The sequence below is a fragment of the Tamandua tetradactyla genome, chromosome 17 (assembly GCF_023851605.1).
Source record: "Tamandua tetradactyla isolate mTamTet1 chromosome 17, mTamTet1.pri, whole genome shotgun sequence".
NCBI classification, from domain to species: Eukaryota; Metazoa; Chordata; class Mammalia; order Pilosa; family Myrmecophagidae; genus Tamandua; species Tamandua tetradactyla.
Window position 1 is genome coordinate 836,410 of NC_135343.1, and position 18,654 is coordinate 855,063.

At 42.7% G+C, this 18,654-nt stretch overlaps 1 pseudogene; it reads left to right on the forward strand.

Annotated features, from left to right (window-relative positions):
- Positions 1 to 7,288: 7,288 nt before the first annotated feature.
- Positions 7,289 to 9,550, forward strand: LOC143660567 (heterogeneous nuclear ribonucleoprotein U pseudogene; annotated as a pseudogene).
- The last annotated feature ends 9,104 nt before the right edge of the window (positions 9,551 to 18,654 follow it).

Sequence of the window (18,654 nt, forward strand, 5' to 3'; positions counted from 1 at the left end):
CACTGCCTTTACTCAAGAAAGGCCAATGGGTCAGGCAGTCCTCTGTCTTGGCTCTCTCCAAGGGCTGGCTTGCTTAACATCTCATGTCAATGTCTGCTGGGCTCCAAGCATGTCCAAACATCCGTGTCTCAGTTCTCCACGTGTCCGCAGCTGTGTCAGCTCTGCTATAAAGTTTCTGTTGGCTCTGAGGTTTCTGTGGTTTCTACAATATCTTACATATAAAATTAAAAAGATAAGATGGTGGATTCAAGAAATGCCTTTTCAGTAATAACTCTGGCTGTTAATGAACCAAATTCACCAATTAAAAGATACAGATTGGCAGAATGGATTAACAAACATAACCCAGTTATATGCTGCTTAAAAGAGACTCATCTTAGACACAAGTATTCAAATTAATTGAAAGCAAAAAAATGGGAAAAGATTTTCCATGCAATTTGTAACCAAAAGGAAGCAGGAGTAGCTATACTAATATCGGGCAAAATTGACTTTAAATGTAAAGAAATCATAAGAGACAAAGAAGGACACTATATACTAATTAAAGGGTCAACTCACCAAGAAGATATAACAATCATAAATGTTTATGCTCCCAATCAAGGAGCTCCAAAGTACACAAGACAGATATTGGCAAAACTCAAGGGATATCAGCAATAATAGTAGGACTATAATAGAGAGGAACACTCTTCTCTATAGATAGAACAACCAGACAGAAGATCAACAGGGAAACAGAGAAGTTAAATAACTTGATAAATGAATTAGACCTAACAGACATATACAAGTTATTGCACCCCAAAGCACAAGGTTATACATTCTTCTCTAGTGCTCATGGAACATTCTCCAGATAGATCATATGCTGGGACACAAAACAGGTCTTTATAAATTTAAAAACATTGAAATTGTCCAAAGCACCTTCTCTGATCACAATGGGATGAAGCTGGATCTCAAAAACCACCAAAGAATGAAACCATTCACAAATACATGGAGATTAAATAGCACACTCTTAAACAACCAGTGGGTCAAAGAAGAAATTGCTAGAGAAATCAGTATCAATCTGGAGATGAATGAAAATGAGAATACAGCTTATCAGAATTTACAGGATGCGGCAAAGGCTGTGCTGAGGGGGAAATTTATTGCCCTAAATGCCTATATTAAAAAACAAGAAATAGCAAAAATTGAGGACTTAAGAGCAAACTTGGAGGAACTTGAGAAAGAACAGCAAACTAACCCCAAAGCACATAGGAGAAGAGAAATAACAAAGATTAAAGCAGAGATAAATAAATGGGAGAGCAAAAGAACAATAGAAAGAATCAATAAAACCAAAAGTTGGTTCTTTGAGAAAATCAATAAAATTGATGGGTCACTAGCAAGACTGACAAAGAAGAAAAGAGACAGGATGCAAATAAACAAAATCAGAAGTGAGAAGGGGTGTGTTACTACAGACCCTGAAGAAATAAATCATAAGAGGATACTATAAACAACTATACACCAACCAACTAAACAACTTAGATGAAATGGACAAATTACTGGAGATACACAAACAAGCTACATTGACTCAGGAAGAAATAGATCTCAGCAAACCAATCACAAGTAAAGAGATTCCATCAGTCATCAAAAATCTTCCTACAAAGAAAAGCCCAGGGCCAGATGGCTTCACAGGAGAATTTTATCAAACATTCCAGAAAGAACTAACACCAATCCTGCTCCAACTTTTCCAAAAAGATTGAGGAAAAAAGTACTCTACTTAACTCATTTTATGAAGCTAATATCATTTTAATACCAAAACTGGGTAAAGATGCTATAAGAAAGGAAAACAACAGGCCAATTTCCCTAAAGGACATAGATACAAAAATTCTCAGTAAAACATTAGCTAAAAGAATCTAACAACACATTAAAAGAATTATACACCATGACCAAGTGGGGTTTATACCCGGAATGCAAGGATGGTTCAATGCAGGAAACTCAATTAATGTAATATAGCACATTAACAAATCAAAAGGAGAAAAAATCACATGATCATCTCGATTGAAGCTAAAAAAACATTCAACAAAATTCAGCATCCTTTTCTGATAAAAACACTCCATAAGATAGGAATCAAAGGTAATTACCTCAATATGATGAAGGGAATATATGTAAAACTGACAGCCAGCATCATACTCAATGGAGAGAGATTGAAAGCCTTCCCCCTAAGATCAGGAACAAGACAAGATGCTCAGTGTCACCACTATTATTCAACATTGTACTAGCAGTTCTAGCTAGAGCAATCAGGCAGGACAAAGAAATAAAAGGCATCCAAATTGGAAAGGAAGAAGTAAAATTCTTGATATTTGCAGATGATATGATACTATACTTGGAAGATCCTGAGAAATCTACAACAAAGTTACTTGAGCTAATATACAAATTCAGCAAAGTGATGGGATATAAAATATGCAAAAATCAGTAATATTTCTATACACAAGCAATGACCTAACTGAGGAGTCAGTTAAGGAAAATTTTCCATTCAAAATAGCAACTAAAAGAATCAAGTACTGAGGAATGAACTTAACTAGGGACGTAAAGGACTTGTACATAGAAAACTACATAACATTGCTAAAAGAAATAAAAGGAGATATAAAATAGTAGAAAGACATTCCCTCTTATGGATAGGAAGGTTAAATATAGTTAAGGTGTCAATTCACCCTAAACTGATCTACAGATTCAAACACAGTACCAATAAAAATTCCAACAACCTACTTTGGAGATTTGGAAAAGCTAATTACCAAATTTACCTGGAAGGGAAAGAGACCTGAATAGCTAAAAGCATCCTAAAAAATGAAGAACAAAGTGGGAGTATTAACACTCCATGACTTTAAAACCTATTATAAAGCCACAGTGGTCAAATCAGCATGGTACTGGACAAAATATAGAAGTATTGACTAATGGAGTAGACTTGAGAGTGCAGAAATAGACCACCAAATCTATGGTCAACTGATTTTTGACAAGGCCCCCAAATCCTCTGAACTGGGACAAAATAGTCTTTTCAATAATTGGGCATGGAAGAACTGGATATCAATAGCCAAAAGAATGTAAGAGGACCCCATCTTACACTCTACACAAAAATTAACTCAAAGTGGATAAAAAAAGCTAAATATCAGAACGAGCACCACAAACGTCTAGAAGAAAATGTAGGGAAACATCTTCAAGACCTAGTAATAGGAGGGAGCTTCTTCAACTTTTCATCCAAAACACAAGCAATAAAAGAAAAAATAGATAAATGGGAACTCCTCAAAATCAAATGCTTCTGCATCAAAAGACTTTGTCAAAAAGGTGAAGAGGCAGCCAACTTGATGGGAGAAAATATTTGGAAATCACATATCGGACAAAGGTCTGATTTCCTGTATATACAAAGAAATCATACAACTCAACAACAAAAGAACAAACAACCCAATTATAAAATGGGCTAAAGATATGAACAAGCATTTTTTTGAAGCACAAATACAGATGACTCAAAAGCACATGAAGAGATGCTCACCTTCATTGGTTATAAGGGAAATGCAGATCAAGACTACAAAGAAATACCACCTCACACCTTTAAGAATGGCTGCTATTAAACAAACAGGAAACTATAAATGTTGGAGATGATGTGGAGAAACTGGGACACTTGTGCACTGCTGGTAGGAATGTATAATGGTGCTGCCACTATGGAAGACTGTTTGGCAGTTCCTTAGGAAACTAAATATTGAGTTGCCTTATGACCCAGCAATAGCACTACTTGTTATATACCCAGAAGAGCTGAAAGTAACGGCACAAACAGACATTTGCACACTGATGTTCATAGCAGCATTATTCACAATCACCAAAAGATGGAAACAAACCAAATGCCCAAGAAGAGATGAGTGGATCAACAAAATGTGGTACATACATACGATGGAATATTAGGCAGCAGAAAGACAAAATGACGTCCTGAAGCACATGACAAGATGGATGAGCCTCGAGGAAATAATGCTGAGTGAAATTATCCAGACACAAAAGGATAGATGCTGTATGATTCCACTTTCATGACCAGCATAAAGGTATAATCAGAAGCTTATAATATAAATATAGGAGACTTAGAGATACATAGACGCTAGAGATGGGTGAACCGTTGGCTAATGAGGTTGAACTCCAATGTAAGGGAATAGATAGGAGTGAAGGTGATTCTCTAGTGGGTCTAGAAGTAACATTACCATATTGAAGTGAACAAGATCGAAAGGGGTTGTACAGACCTACGTGTCCCACTGACTCACATTAGAAATATCAGAGTTCTCGTAAGAAATACTCCAAAGATATGATTCTTGTACAAAGAGTATTTAAATCCAGGGCACAGGGGGAAAACTGCTATTGCATGCTATGAGTTATGTTCAAAAGGAAACCATCAGCACTACCACAGCAACAGCTGAGGTAAATAATGGAGGGTGGGGAGGGTAAAGTGTTAAGAGGAGGTTTAGATTTCCTGTTTGGTGAAAGTGTATTTATTAGTTTTCTTTCTCTTGGGAATAATGAAATTATCTAAAATTGAAAATGCTGAAGGACCATCAACTTTGGGCCTCTACATGATGCTCTATGAATGCAGGTGGCTGAAGGACACACCGACAGACAAGCAGATTGGTGAACGATGGTGTACACTTATGAACGAAGGCTGTGCTGCTACAAAAAGGAACAAAGCCGTGAGGCATGCAACGATGTGAATGAACATGTGGGACATTTGGTGAGACAAAATAAGCCAGAAACAAAACAAGAATGGTATGGTCACCTTTAGAAAATGCTTATAAGAAAATGGGGGCCTAGATTGTAAGCTTTTAGATAGACACAGTACGTCCAGAGTGGTGATTATTATTTTTGGATTTTGAGAGGTTGTTATATATATATATATTATATATATATATATATATATATATATATATATATATATAAAACTGATATTCAGAGATAGTAATGAAGGTGAACAGGTTAGAGCTAAAGTAACTCAGAACATAGGGGTAAGGAAGACAGTGTCTATATTTCAGAACCACACATAGTCTTTGAGACCAGTGGAAGAAAGGTTTATTTGGTCTAGAACTGAAATTTTCTGTAGTGCGTAATCTAATTCAACCTATCTGTATAGCTCATTTGAACAATTGAAACACAGGGAGCCCAGAATAAGAAAGAGGTCCTTTTAGACTTCCGGGTCAAGATGGCGGCTTAACAATGTGCGCATTTTAGTTCATCCTCCAGAACAACTACTAAATAACCAGAAACAGTACAGAACAGCTCCTGGGGCCACGACAGTGACTGGATACACAGCGTACCCCAGTCTGGACCGGCTGCGAGCCCCCCCAGAACCGTGAGTTCCCAAAGCTGTGGCAGCCGGTGCCCCTCCCCCACAGGCTGCTTCCCAGAGGGGAAAGGAAAGAAAATTTACCAGCAGCATAATTTACCAGCATTACAATTATGTAATACTGAGCACAATTAAACGCCAATTGTGGAATTAATTAACAAATTCTGACTACTAAAATTAGGCCCCCAGCTTAGGTGAACCTGGTCAAAGCGAAGTTTGCTCATTTTTGCCCTGGCGCCAAGGGGGCAGGGCTGACGGAAAAAGGGGGAAAAAAAAGAAGGAAACAGAGGTTTTTGTGGCTGTGTTTCTACAAAGGCTTGACTGCCTTTGGATATAGCGGCAGGACTTTTCAGGCCGCAACTACCCCAGGCATAGGCAGAAGTGAGCTCTTTGGGGGGCTTGTCTGGAGCCTGTGCCTTCCCCAGGGGAGGGGTGAAGCTCCACCCAGGTGGAATTCCTCCCTCAAGGAATTCAGACACCAGGGCTTGGTAATTTGAAGCCATTAAAACCAGCCTACAACCTCTCCTCTGTCTCCACCATGCCCCCAGCAGGAAGAGTCTGCCAAAGTTAAAGGTACTGCATCATCTTACGCTGATGGGATCTGCAGGCAGACACCACATACTGGGCAGGATAAGAAAAACAGAGCCCAGAGACTTCACAGGAAAGTCTTTCAACCTGCTGGGTCTCACTCTCAGGGAAAATTGACGCAGGTGACTCTTTCCTCCTGATAGGAGGCCAGTTTGGTCTTGGAAAATCCGGCTGGGGTTTATAATATCTAACTAGACCCTCCTAAGGAAGTGGGGAGAAGGCACCATACAAGCAGGGCAAGAAACAAGAAAACAAGAACTGAAAAGTTCTCCTCTGTTAAACAAAACCTAAGCTAGAGGTCCAGAAAAAGCTGAACTGAATGTCAAAGAACAGATAGACAATAAATTCATCCAGCAAGAAAACCTTAGGTAAAAGAAGTGAAAGCAATCTCCAGAATAAACAATTAAGGTAATTAAATGCCTAGACTCCAGCAAAAAATAACAAATCACACTAGGAAAATTGAAGATAGGGCCCAGTCAAAGGAACAAACCAACAACTCAAATGACATACAGGAGCTGAAACAATTAATTCAGAATATATGAACAGACATGGAAAACCTCATCAAAAACCAAATCAATGAATGAGGGAGGATATAAAGAAGGCAAGGAATAAACAAAAAGAAGAAATTGAAAGTCTGAAAAAACAAATCACAGAACTTCTGGGAACGAAAGGCAAGGTAGAAGAGATGAAAAAAACAATGGAAACCTACAATGGTAGATTTTGAGAGACAGAACATAGGATTAGTGGACGGAGGATGGAACATCTGAAATCCGGCAAGAAAAAGAAAACATAGGGGAAAAAATGGAAAAATATGAGCAGGGACTCAGGGAATTGAAGGACAATATGAAGCGCACGAATATACGTGTTGTGTGTGTCCCAGAAGAAGAGAAGGGAAAAGGAGGAGAAAAACTAATGGAGGAAATTATGACTGAAAATTTCCCAACTCTTATGAAAACTTGAAATTACAGATCCAAGAAGTGCAGCGTACCCCAAAGAGAATAGATCCAAATAGACATACTCCAAGACATAAGACATTTAATAATCAGAATGTCAGAGGTCAAAAAGAAAGAGAGAATCTTGAAAGCAGCAAGATACATACAAGGGAAGCCCAATAAGACTATGCACAGATCTCTCAGCAGAAACCATGGAGGCGAGAAGACAGTGGGATGATATATTTAAATTATTAAAAGAGAAAAACTGCCAACCAAGAATTCTATATCCAGCAAAATTGTCCTTCAAAAATGAGGGAGAAATTAAAACATTTTCAGACAAAAAATCACTGAGAGAATTTGTGACCAAGAGACCAGCTCTGCCAGAAACACTAAAGGGAAAACTAGAGGCAGATATGAAGACAGAAGAGAGGGGTGAGCCAAATCTCCTCAGCCGCCTGTCGAAGAAGAAGATGAACACTTCGATGACACAGTGGTTTGTCTTGATACTTATAACTGTGATCTGCATTTTAAAATATCGAGAGATCGTCTCAGTGCTTCTTCCCTAACTATGGAGAGTTTTGCTTTTCTTTGGGCTGGAGGAAGGGCATCTTACGGTGTTTCCAAAGGCAAAGTCTGTTTTGAGATGAAGGTTACAGAGAAGATCCCAGTAAGGCATTTGTATACAAAAGACATCGACATACATGAAGTTCGGATTGGTTGGGCCCTAACTACAAGTGGAATGTGCTTGGTGAAGAAGAATTTTCTTATGGATATTCTTTAAAAGGAACAAAAACGTGCAACTGTGAGACTGAAGATTATGGGGAGAAGTTTGATGAAAATGATGTGATTACATGTTTTGCTGACTTTGAAAGTGATGAAGTAGAGCTCGTCTATGCTAAGAATGGGCGAGATCTTGGCATTGCCTTCAAAATCAGTAAGGAAGTTCCTGCTGGACGGCCACTCTTCCCACATGTTCTCTGTCACAACCGTGCAGTAGAATTTAATTTTGGTCAGAAGGAAAAGCCATATTTCCCAATACCTGAAGAATATACTTTAATCCAGAATGTCCCTTTAGAGGATCGAGTCAGAGGAACAAGGGGCCTGAAGAGAAGAAAGATTGTGAAGTTGTAATGACGATTGGCTTGCCAGGAGCTGGAAAAACCACCTGGGTTACTAAACATGCAGCAGGAAATCCTGGTAAATACAACATTCTTGGCACAAATACAATTATGGATAAAATGATGGTGGCAGGTTTTAAGAAGCAAATGGCAGATACCGGAAAACTGAACACACTGTTACAAAGAGCCCCCCAGTGTCTTGGAAAGTTCATTGAGATTGCTGCCCGTAAGAAACGAAATTTCATTCTGGATCAGACAAATGTGTCTGCTGCTGCACAGAGGAGAAAAATGTGCCTGTTTGCAGGCTTCCAACGAAAAGCTGTTGTAGTTTGCCCAAAAGATAAAGACTATAAGCAGAGAACACAGAAGAAAGCAGAAGTAGAGGGGAAAGACCTTCCAGAACATGCAGTTCTCAAAATGAAAGGAAACTTTACGCTGCCAGAGGTAGCTGAGTGCTTTGATGAGATTACCTCTGTTCAACTGCAAAAGGAGGAAGCCCAGGAGCTTTTGGAGCAATATAAGGAAGAAAGCAAAAAGGCTCTTCCCCCAGAAAAGAAACAGAACACTGGCTCAAAGAAGAGCAATAAAAATAAGAGTGGCAAGAACCAGTTTAACAGAGGTGGTGGCCATAGAGGACGTGGAGGATTCAATATGCGTGGTGGAGATTTCAGGGGGAGCTCCTGGGAACCGTGGTGGATACACTAGGAGGGGCATATGCCACAGAGAGGTGGCGGTGGTGGAAGCGGTGGTATTGGCTATCCATGCCCTCGTGGCCCTGTTTTCCCCAGCCGAGGTGGCTATTCAAATAGAGGGAGCTACAACCAGAACTTCAGAGGACGAGGCAACAATCGCGGCTACAAAAATCAATCTCAGGGCTACAACCAGTGGCAGCAGGGTCAATTCTGGGGTCAGAAGCCATGGGGTCAGCATTATCACCAAGGATATTATTGAATACCCAAATAAAACAAACTGATACATATTTCTCCAAAACCTTCACAAGAAGGCGACTGTTTTCTTTAGTAGGCTAACTTTTTAAGCATTCCACAAGAGGAAGTGCCTGCGGGTTCCTTTTTTAGAAGCTTTGTGGGTTGATTTTTTTTCTTTTCTTTTTTGTACATTTTTAATTGCAGTTTTAAAGTGAATCGTAAGAGAACCTCAGCATTGTGCACGATAAGAGAATGTGTCAGTATTTCAGGGTTCTACATTTTATCTGTAAAATGTGACTTTTTTTTTTTATCACAACAAAAGTAAAATGTTGCTTTGTACCTGGTGTCTTTTATTAAGAATTTACTCCCCCATTTCTCAGAGAATAACAGTCGGGAGTCATTGTCACAATAAAATAGAAATGTTAGCAACCAGATCCATGTAAGGACTAAGTGGTCCTCATGAATTGCGTAAGACTCTGTACTGCTCATATTACACTCCATCTTCTCTGTAGTTTGATGGGTAGTGGAGGAGGGGATAAACTTTAGTAGTTTCTTCCAATAACTGGGAAGGTTTTTTTAACAATGGAATTGGCATAATCGGGAATGAAGATACATCTTGGAAGTAAGATAGAGAAGATGGAGTGTATATTGAAGGGCTGTTAAATGTAAAACATGGTTGCATTATTTGTGGAGGCTCAAACTTGTGAAGGTTAAATGCCATAATTTTTCCATTTGTTCTGCATTTTGATTCTGAAAAGAAAGCTGGCTTTGCCCATTTCTTATTAAAAAAACTTGTTGTAAAAAAAAAAAAAGAAGAGAGAGGTGTGGAGAAGAGTGTAGAAAGAAAGACTATGAGTAAAGGTAAAAAGAAGGAAAATTAGATATGACATATAAAATCCAAAAGGCAAAATGGTAGAAGAAAGTACTACCCATGCAGTAATAACACTGAATGTTAATGGATTAAACTCTCCAATCAAAAGACATATTCTGGCAGAATGGATTAAAAAACAGGACCCATCTATATGCTGTCTCTACTCAAAGGACATGAGGACAAGGACACAAATGGACATTTACACACCAATGTTTATAGCAGCATTATTTACAATTACCAAGAGATGGAAGCAGCCAAAATGCCCATCAACAGACGGTTGGCTAAACAAACTGTGACATTTACATAAGATGGAATATTATGCAACTGTAAGACAGAATAAAGTTATGAAGTACGTAACAACACGGATGGACCTTAAGGACATTATGCTGAGTGTGATTAGCCAGAAACAAAAGGACAAATACTGCATAGTCTCACTGATATGAACTGACATTAGTGAATAAACTTGGAATATTTTGTTGGTAACAGAGACCATCAGGAGATAGAAATAGGGTAAGATATTGGGTAACTGGAGCTGAAGGGATACAGATTGTGCAACAGGACTGAATATAAAAACTCAGAAATGGACAGCACAATATTACCTAACTGTAATACAATTATGCTAAAACACTGAATGAAGCTGCATATGAAAATGATAGAGGGAGGAGGGCTGGGGCATAAATGAAATCACAAAGAAAGATAGACGATAAAGATTGAGATGGTATAATCTAGGAATGCCTAGAATGTATAATGATGGTGACTAAATGTACAAAATTTAAAAATGTTTTTGCATGAGGAAGAACAAAAGAATGTCATTACTGCAGGGTGCTGAAAATAGATGGTAATTAATATTTTAAAATTTCAACTTATGTGTGAGACTAAAGCAAAAAATGTTTATTTGGTACAAATTTACACTTTGACTAGTGCATATCCTAATATAACTTATGTAGATAGTTGGTTGAACACCTTAAGTACATGGAACTTTGTATAGGACATGAGATTTTGTTGGTTTGTCCAGGTGATGCCCTGATGAATCCCAGAGTAATTTGATCAGTGTGTGGAAAAGTATTTGCAAAGTCCCATTTGGGGAATGGTGAGAACGGAGGAAAACTCAACTTCTCCAAGTTGAATTCTTGATATTCTCACAAGCAGTGTAGGCAACCAGAGCTTTAGGGTGAGCCCCCAGTCTTGGAATTTATTCATATGAACCTTAACCCCACAGGGGATAGGTCAAGCCTACTTAAAATTAGGCCTAAGAGTCACCCCCAGGAGAACCTCTTTTGTTGCTCAGATGTGGCCCCTCTCTCCAGCCAACAAAGCAAGCAAACTCACCACCCTTTCCCTGTCTACGTGGGACATGACTCCCAGGGGTGTGGACCTTCTTGGCAACGTGGGACAGAAATCCCAGAATGAGCTGAGATTCAGCATCAAGGGATTGAGAAAAACTCTAGAATGAGCAGAGACCCAGCATCAAGGGATTGAGAAAACCTTCTCGACCAAAAGGGGGAAGAGTGAAATGAGACTAAGTGTCAATGGCTGAGAGATTCCAAACAGAGTCCAGAGGTTATCCTGGAGGTTATTCTTATGCATTAAGTAAATATCACCTTGTTATCCAAGATGTAATAGAGAGGCTGGAGGGAACTGCCTGAAAATGTAGAGCTGTATTCTTTCTTGATGATGATTGAATAATGATACAGCTTTCACAATGTGACTGTGTGATTGTGAAAACCTTGTGTCTAATGCTCCTTTTATCTACCTTATCAACAGATGAGTAGAACATACGGAATAAAAATAAATAATAGGGGGAACAAATGTTAAAATAAATTTAGTTTGAAATGCTAGTGATCAATGAAAGCAAGGGGTAAGGGGTATGGTATGTATAATCTTTTTTTTCTCTGTTACCGTTTTATTTCTTTTTCTGTTGTCTTTTTATTTCTTTTTCTGAACTGATGCAAATGTTCTAAGAAATGATGAATATGCAACTATGTGATGATATTGAGAATTACTGATTATATATGTAGAACGGAATGATATGTTAATGTTTTTGTTTGTTCTGAATTTTTTAAATTAATAAATAAATAAATTTTTAAAAAATTAAAAAAAAAGAAAGAGGCCCTTTAATTCTGTGTAGATTATTGTAATGTCTGGATACATCCTAGAGTATATTAAGCAGACAATCAAAAAGTATTGGCAAAGTCTCCTGAGGGAAGGGAGAAAGAATATACAACTATTAAACCTTACCATCAGGGAATCCTGATACTGTGTCAAACTTTAGGGACACCAAAATCAATAGGCCATGCCCTTGATCATGAGGCTTACTCTCGTGAAGCTCATGTAGATAGCAGAGAAGCTTAGATCACCTATGGGCATGCCTAAGAGTTACTTCTGGAGGTCTCTGTTGTTGCTCAGATGTGGCCTCAGTCTCTCTAAGCCCAACTCTGCAAGTGAAATCCTTGCCCTTCCCCCTACGTGGGACATGATATCCAGGGGTCAAAATCTTCCTGGTGATGTGGGAGAGGACTCCCAGGGATGAATCCATACTTGGCACCATGGGATCAACAATTCCATCCTGACCAAAAGGGGGAGAAGAAGTGTAATTAATAAAGTACACTTATGCACTGCTGGTAGGAATGTATAATGGTGCAGCCACTATGGAAGACTGAGGTTGGCAAAGAGAGTTCAAATAGAGTCGAGAGGCTACTCTGGAGGCTCCTTTAACATAAGCTTCAGGTAGACCTTGCTACCTATCATAAGCTGCCAATCCCCAGCCAGGCCATTCCAGCCAATCCTAAAGAACACCTAGGGCAATTTATAAGATTCCACAAGGGTTCCAGGCACTAGACTAACTTGCTAGAAACCTACACCCTCCAGATGGGTCCCTGGTTCAGATAAGTCCTGAAACCTAACCCAGCCTCTCCAGAACATCAGATAGTTCCATCTCCCTACCCCATATTAGTGACAGACCCTTCCAATATAAAAAATTTAGAATTGCCATAGCCTAAACAACCCCAATGAGAAGTATGGAAAGATTAAAGGTGATGGTAGAATTTTACATAGAAGATAGGACTTAACAAATGAATATGAATACTGAATCATTAAATTGATATCTCTTTTAGTCTCCAGTATTTTAGAGCAGCTAGAAGCAAAAACCTAAAATTGTGAAATTGTAACCCATGTCCAAGTCTGAAATATGTTCTACAACTAATTGTAGTGCTGTGCTTGAAAATTTTTAGGTTTTTTGTATATATAGCTTTTCTGTTCACAAAAAAAGAAAGGGAAAAAAGTCTACTGTGATGATAAAGTATGTAAGCCTTCTAGCCTCCTATATTCTAGAGCAACTAGAAGGAAAAATACGAGAGGATCATATGGTAGCCCATGACAAACTCTGGCATCTATCCTGCAACCACTTTTTGAAGAGTGTTTTGAAAACTACTGCTTTTTTCTTTGCTTTGCATATATGCTATACAATACTATAAAAAAAATTTTAGAAAAAAAAAAGCAATACCAGATTCCTGGATGGGCTGCAGAGATTAGTGTCACTGTTAAGGACTTGAAGGATGTAGGGGTGGTGATTTTACCACATCCCCATTCAACTCTCTTATTTGGCCTGTGCAGAAAACAAATGGGTCTTGGAAGATGACAGTGGATTACCATAAACTTAACCTAACCAGTTGGTGACTCCAATTGCAGCTGCTATTCCAGATGTGATATCATTGCTTGAGCAAATCAGCACATCCTCTGGTACCTGGTAGGCAGTAACTGATCTGGCAAACGCTTTTTTCTCAATAGCTCTTAGTAAGGACCATCAGGAACATTTTACATTCAGCTGGCAAGGCCAGCAGTACACCTTCACTGTCCTGCCTCAGGATATATCAACTAACTCCCCAGGCATACATCATAATCTTGTCCACAGGGATCTCGACCATTTCTCTCCTCCCACAAGACATCACATTGGTCCATTATATTGATGATATCATGTTGATTGGACCTAGTGAGCAAGAAATAGCAAATACTCTAGACTTGTTGGTAAGGCATTTGCATGTCACAGGATGGGAGAAGAATCCAGCAAAATTACAACAGATTTCCACCTCAGTGAAATTCCGAGGTGTCTAGTGGTGTGGGGCATGTTGAAATATCCCTTCTAAGATGAAAGATAAGCTGTTACATCTGGCCCCTCCTACGACCAAAAAAGTGACACAATGTCTAGTTGGCCTCTTTGGATGTTGGAGGCAACATGATTCTCATCTGGATGTGCTGCTCTGGCCCATTGACCAAGTGACCAGGAAAGCTGCTAGTTCAAAGTAGGGACTGGAATAAGAGACGGCTCTATGACAGGTCCAGGCTGCTGTACAAGCTGCTCTGCCACTTGGACCATAGGATCCAGCAGGTCCAACAGTGCTAGACGCGTCAGTTGCAAATAGAGATGCTGTTTGGAGCCTCTGGCAGGCCCCTACAGGAGAATCACAATGCAGACCCTTAGGACTTTACAGCAAAGCCTTACCATCTCCTACCGATAACTACTCTCTTGAGAAACAGCTTTTGGCCTGCTACTGGGCCTTAGAAGAGACTGAACGCTTAACCATGGGCCACCAAATTACCATGAGACCTGAGTTGCCTATCATGAGCTGGGTGTTGTCTGACCCACCAAGCCATAAAGTTGGGTGTGCACAGCAGCACTCGACTGTAAAATGGAAATGGTATATACGAGATAGGGCCAGAGCAGGTCCTGAAGGCATAAGTAAGTTACATGAGGAAGTGGCCCAAATGCCCATGGCCCCCATCCTGCCACATCACCTTCTCTTTCCTTCTCAGAACAGAGTTATGGTCTCTTGTGGTGCTCCTTATAATGAGTTGACCGAGGAAGAGAAAACGTGGTCACAGTTCACATTTGGTTCTGCACAATATGCAGGGACCACTGGAAAGTGGACAGCTACAGCACTGCAGCCCCTTTCCAGGGAGTGCCGCGGGAGAGGGGCCGGTGGCAGTAGGGGGGCTGGGGCCACAATCGTGTGGGGTTGTGTGGACTAGGGCAAGGCAACCCCGTTCTCCTCCCAGGAGAGCGGGATGAAAAACTAGCCCACATGCGGGCAGGTGCCGGGACCACCTGGAGGGCTCCCACGGAGCAACCTGTCATCCCAGAAGTTTTGCCACCGCAGGTCTGCTGGGGCTGAGAATTTGCATTTCTAATAAGTCCCCCGAAATACAACAGGTGGCGCTTAGGGCCAAGCCCTTCCAACCCTGGGTGGGGTGCCTCCCACAGCTCCAGGCCTCTCCCTTCCTTTGGCAGCCCGCCCCACTCACCTGGAGGCTCACAGCGAGCTGCCCACGCGGGATGCCCAGAAGCGGGAGCAAGTGGACCGGGGATCTGCTCTGCGGGGGGCCCACGGCTGCGCCCGGCCGGGGCAGGAGAGACGAGGGCCCTTCAGAAACGGTGTCCCACGCCGCGGACGGGATGCGCAGCTCGCCCTTTACATCCGCGTAATAAAGAAGACAGATGTCTCAGCTGGCAGAACTGGCGTTTTGGGGGCCCCTATGGCCCCGCTCCCGCCGTGACCCGCGGGCCTGCCCCCAGGGCTGATCTCCGCCTCGCTGGGGCCAGGGGGCCTCATCCTGGGACAAGGGCCCCACTGACCGCGGGTCATCCTGCGCCCGTCAGTGAGCGAGAGTGTCAGCTGGGTCAGCCACCCCAGGGCACCCTGAGGACTCACCTTTTGGCTTTCCTTTGTTTGAAGAAGCTGGCTAGTTTTTATAACTATTGAGGACATAATTCCACTTATTCCAGCAGTAAACGTGGAAATAAATAGCCCAACCAGCAAATTCAGAGAGGAGATTCATTCTCCAGGAGGAAGGAAGGAAGGAAGGGGGACCCAATGCCAGTCCTGCAGGACCGTGCCAACCCCAGCCGCTGACACCCACCCCCGCCTGCAGGTCAAGGCCCCTCCCCCCGGCCTCCGCCCCTCTCCGCGGCGCCGCGGGACTGGACCACCCACCTCCGGGTCCCTGGAGCCGCCAGCTCCGGCCCCGCGGTCTGGCGCACTCGTCCGCCCCGAGATGTGGAGGCCACGAGGCAGCCCCAGGGTCCCTGCCCCGGGCCCAGGGTCCCTGAGACGGCGGCCCACATTCCCGGGCCGCACCAATGCTTATGGTTGGGTATATTTGGTGCCGCGGCCATAACAGGGCGCACGGGGTTTCCTCGCCCGCGGCAGCGCCCTTTTCCCCGGGGCAGAGGTCTCCCCCGGAGCACAGGCGCCCGCTACGACCGCCCCAGGCCTGCCTCACTGCACTCGCTCGCGCGGGGGCCGGGGGCCGGGCGCAGCTCCTCACCCCTTCCGGGGGGTGCGACGTGCTGCACAGCGGCGAGTCCGAGCGCGCGACAGGACACAGCGTGCCGCCGACACTCAGCAGTCTTTGAAACCGCACACTTGTTTGGCGCACAGGTGTTTTGTGTCTCCCCTGCTAGGGCGGGGCCGCCAGGTGCGCGCCCCGAGCCCCGGGCCCCTGCACGGCCAGCGGCATCTGTGCGGCGAACAGCACCTGCAGGCTTTACCCGCGCCCGAGCCGACGTCCCCGAAGCCCACCTGTCGGTCCCTGCAGCGCGAGCCTGGCAGAGCTAAGCAGCGGCTGGTGGAAAAGGACGTGCCGGTCGGATTCCCCAGGCCGCTCCTTAGAGCAAAGCCCCGGTGAGAGGTTTACGGAAACCATGCAGAGAGAGCCTGTTTTAGGTTTATTCGCTAGCGCAGGAGGGGCCACGCTGTAAAAGTCGAACGATTTAAAAAGCCACTCAAAAGCCTGGCTAACTTCCCTGGCTCAGGAGCCGCTGCTGGCCGCCCTGCCTCTCACCTCCTCCCGCAGCATGCTGCTCAGAAGCCCGAGGAGGGGCCGGGGGCGGGGAGGGGCCCAGGCGGCGGGGGAGGCCCCAGGGCCCCCGCTGAGGGGTCCGCGGAGATCCTACCCGTGCTTCCTGCGTTTGGAAACCGAAGTTCTCATACGCTGTTGGGGATGGAAAGCAGTTTAATTGTATGGAGGAGAATTTGGTAATATCTGCAAAACTATATGAGCATTGGACTCCATGTGTGTGAACATTTCTCAATAAAAATATTAAAAAAAAAAACAAAACCAAAAAACTACACGTGCATTTACATTTGACCTAGCAGTCTATCCCATGATTACAAAGGCAAAAATACAAAAAGACATGCATACTGTTGCAATATTTTTATTAACAAAGGACTGGAAACAGCCCTAACGTCAATCACGTGTGACTGGTTGAAAAAATACTATGTCCCCATACTGGAGAATTTTAAAATAGAGAATGTTCTATATAGTTCTATGGAGCAATGTTGAGTGTATTGTTAAGCAAAAAAAAAAAGGAGAAAAATGTGAAATAGTATGCTATCATTTACTGATGATTGGTTTATGTATTTTTTTTTTAATGGAAGAGTACAATGGAAAAAAGTGACTGCCTATGGCATCAGAACAGAATACGGGGCTGAGTTACGAGATGTCTCTGAATACAGCTTGTTTTGTGATTTTGACTTTAGAATCATGTAAACATTTTACATAGTTATAAAGCAAAATTAAAATTAAAGAGCGATCTCTTAAAATTTAAGCAAAATGAAGTGAGTAAACATAACCTGATTTAGGTTTGGGGCATAACTACAGAGAAGTGGAACTATTTGAAATGATTTTTAAAGCAGAAATTTGTACACTCCTAATGGCATAAACCTTTATCAACTCTACTCTGTAGTGAACCTATCCAGTGAAACTTTGTTGCAGATATTGTAGTTTTCTGTTCTTAAAGTCTTTGATACTTCCAACATCTGGGACATCTCAGAATCGCATCTATTGACTGCCTTCTCCCTTCAGAAAGTCATGTTTTCCTGATTCTTTTTTTATGTCTTTTATATTTATATGCAATTTATACTGATCCTAGATATTTTGAATATTGGGCTGTATAGACCCTGGGCCCTATTAAAGTTCTCTGGAGATTGTTGAGTTTTTAGAAGGTACTTAAACTGGTGGAGCTCAGATGGCAAATTCTGAATCACCCTCTGTGGACAGTGATTCCAAATCGAGTTTGGTTTTCAGAGCTATGTGGCTTTGAGAAGCCCTAAGCATTTGCCGCTCAAGGGTGAGTATAAGCTTCAGGATGGTTGGTGCACAGATTTGGGGAATTTCTTCCTTCTGATCTCTCCTCTCTATATTACTCCATACTCCTCATGTACAGGGCCTGTGTTGTGGTCGCTCTGGGCGGAAGTTGGGGTTTTCCTCACTTTTACATGCTGGTGCTGCTGCGAGTCCCCGAGACGAGTCCCCAAGACAAGGACCCGAGACAAGGACCCAAGACAAGGACCCGAGACAAGGACCCGAGACAAGGACCCGAGACAAAAGTCCCCGAGACAAGTCCCCGAGACAAGTCCCCGAGAAAAGGACCCGAGACAAGGACCCGAGACAAGGACCCGAGACAAAAGTCCCCGAGACAAGGACCCGAGACAAGGACCCGAGACAAGGACCCGAGACAAGGACCCGAGAAAAGGACCCGAGACAAGGACCCGAGACAAGGACCCGAGACAAAAGTCCCCGAGACAAGTCCCCGAGACAAGGACCCGAGACAAGGACCCGAGACAAGTCCCCGAGAAAAGGACCCGAGACAAGGACCCGAGACAAGGACCCGAGACAAGGACCCGAGACAAAAGTCCCCGAGACAAGTCCCCGAGACAAGGACCCGAGACAAGGACCCGAGACAAAAGTCCCCGAGACAAGGACCCGAGACAAGGACCCGAGACAAAAGTCCCTGAGAAAAGGACCCGAAACAAAGACCCAAGACAAGGACCCGAGACAAAAGTCCCTGAGAAAAGGACCCGAGACAAGGATCCGAGACAAGGACCCGAGACAA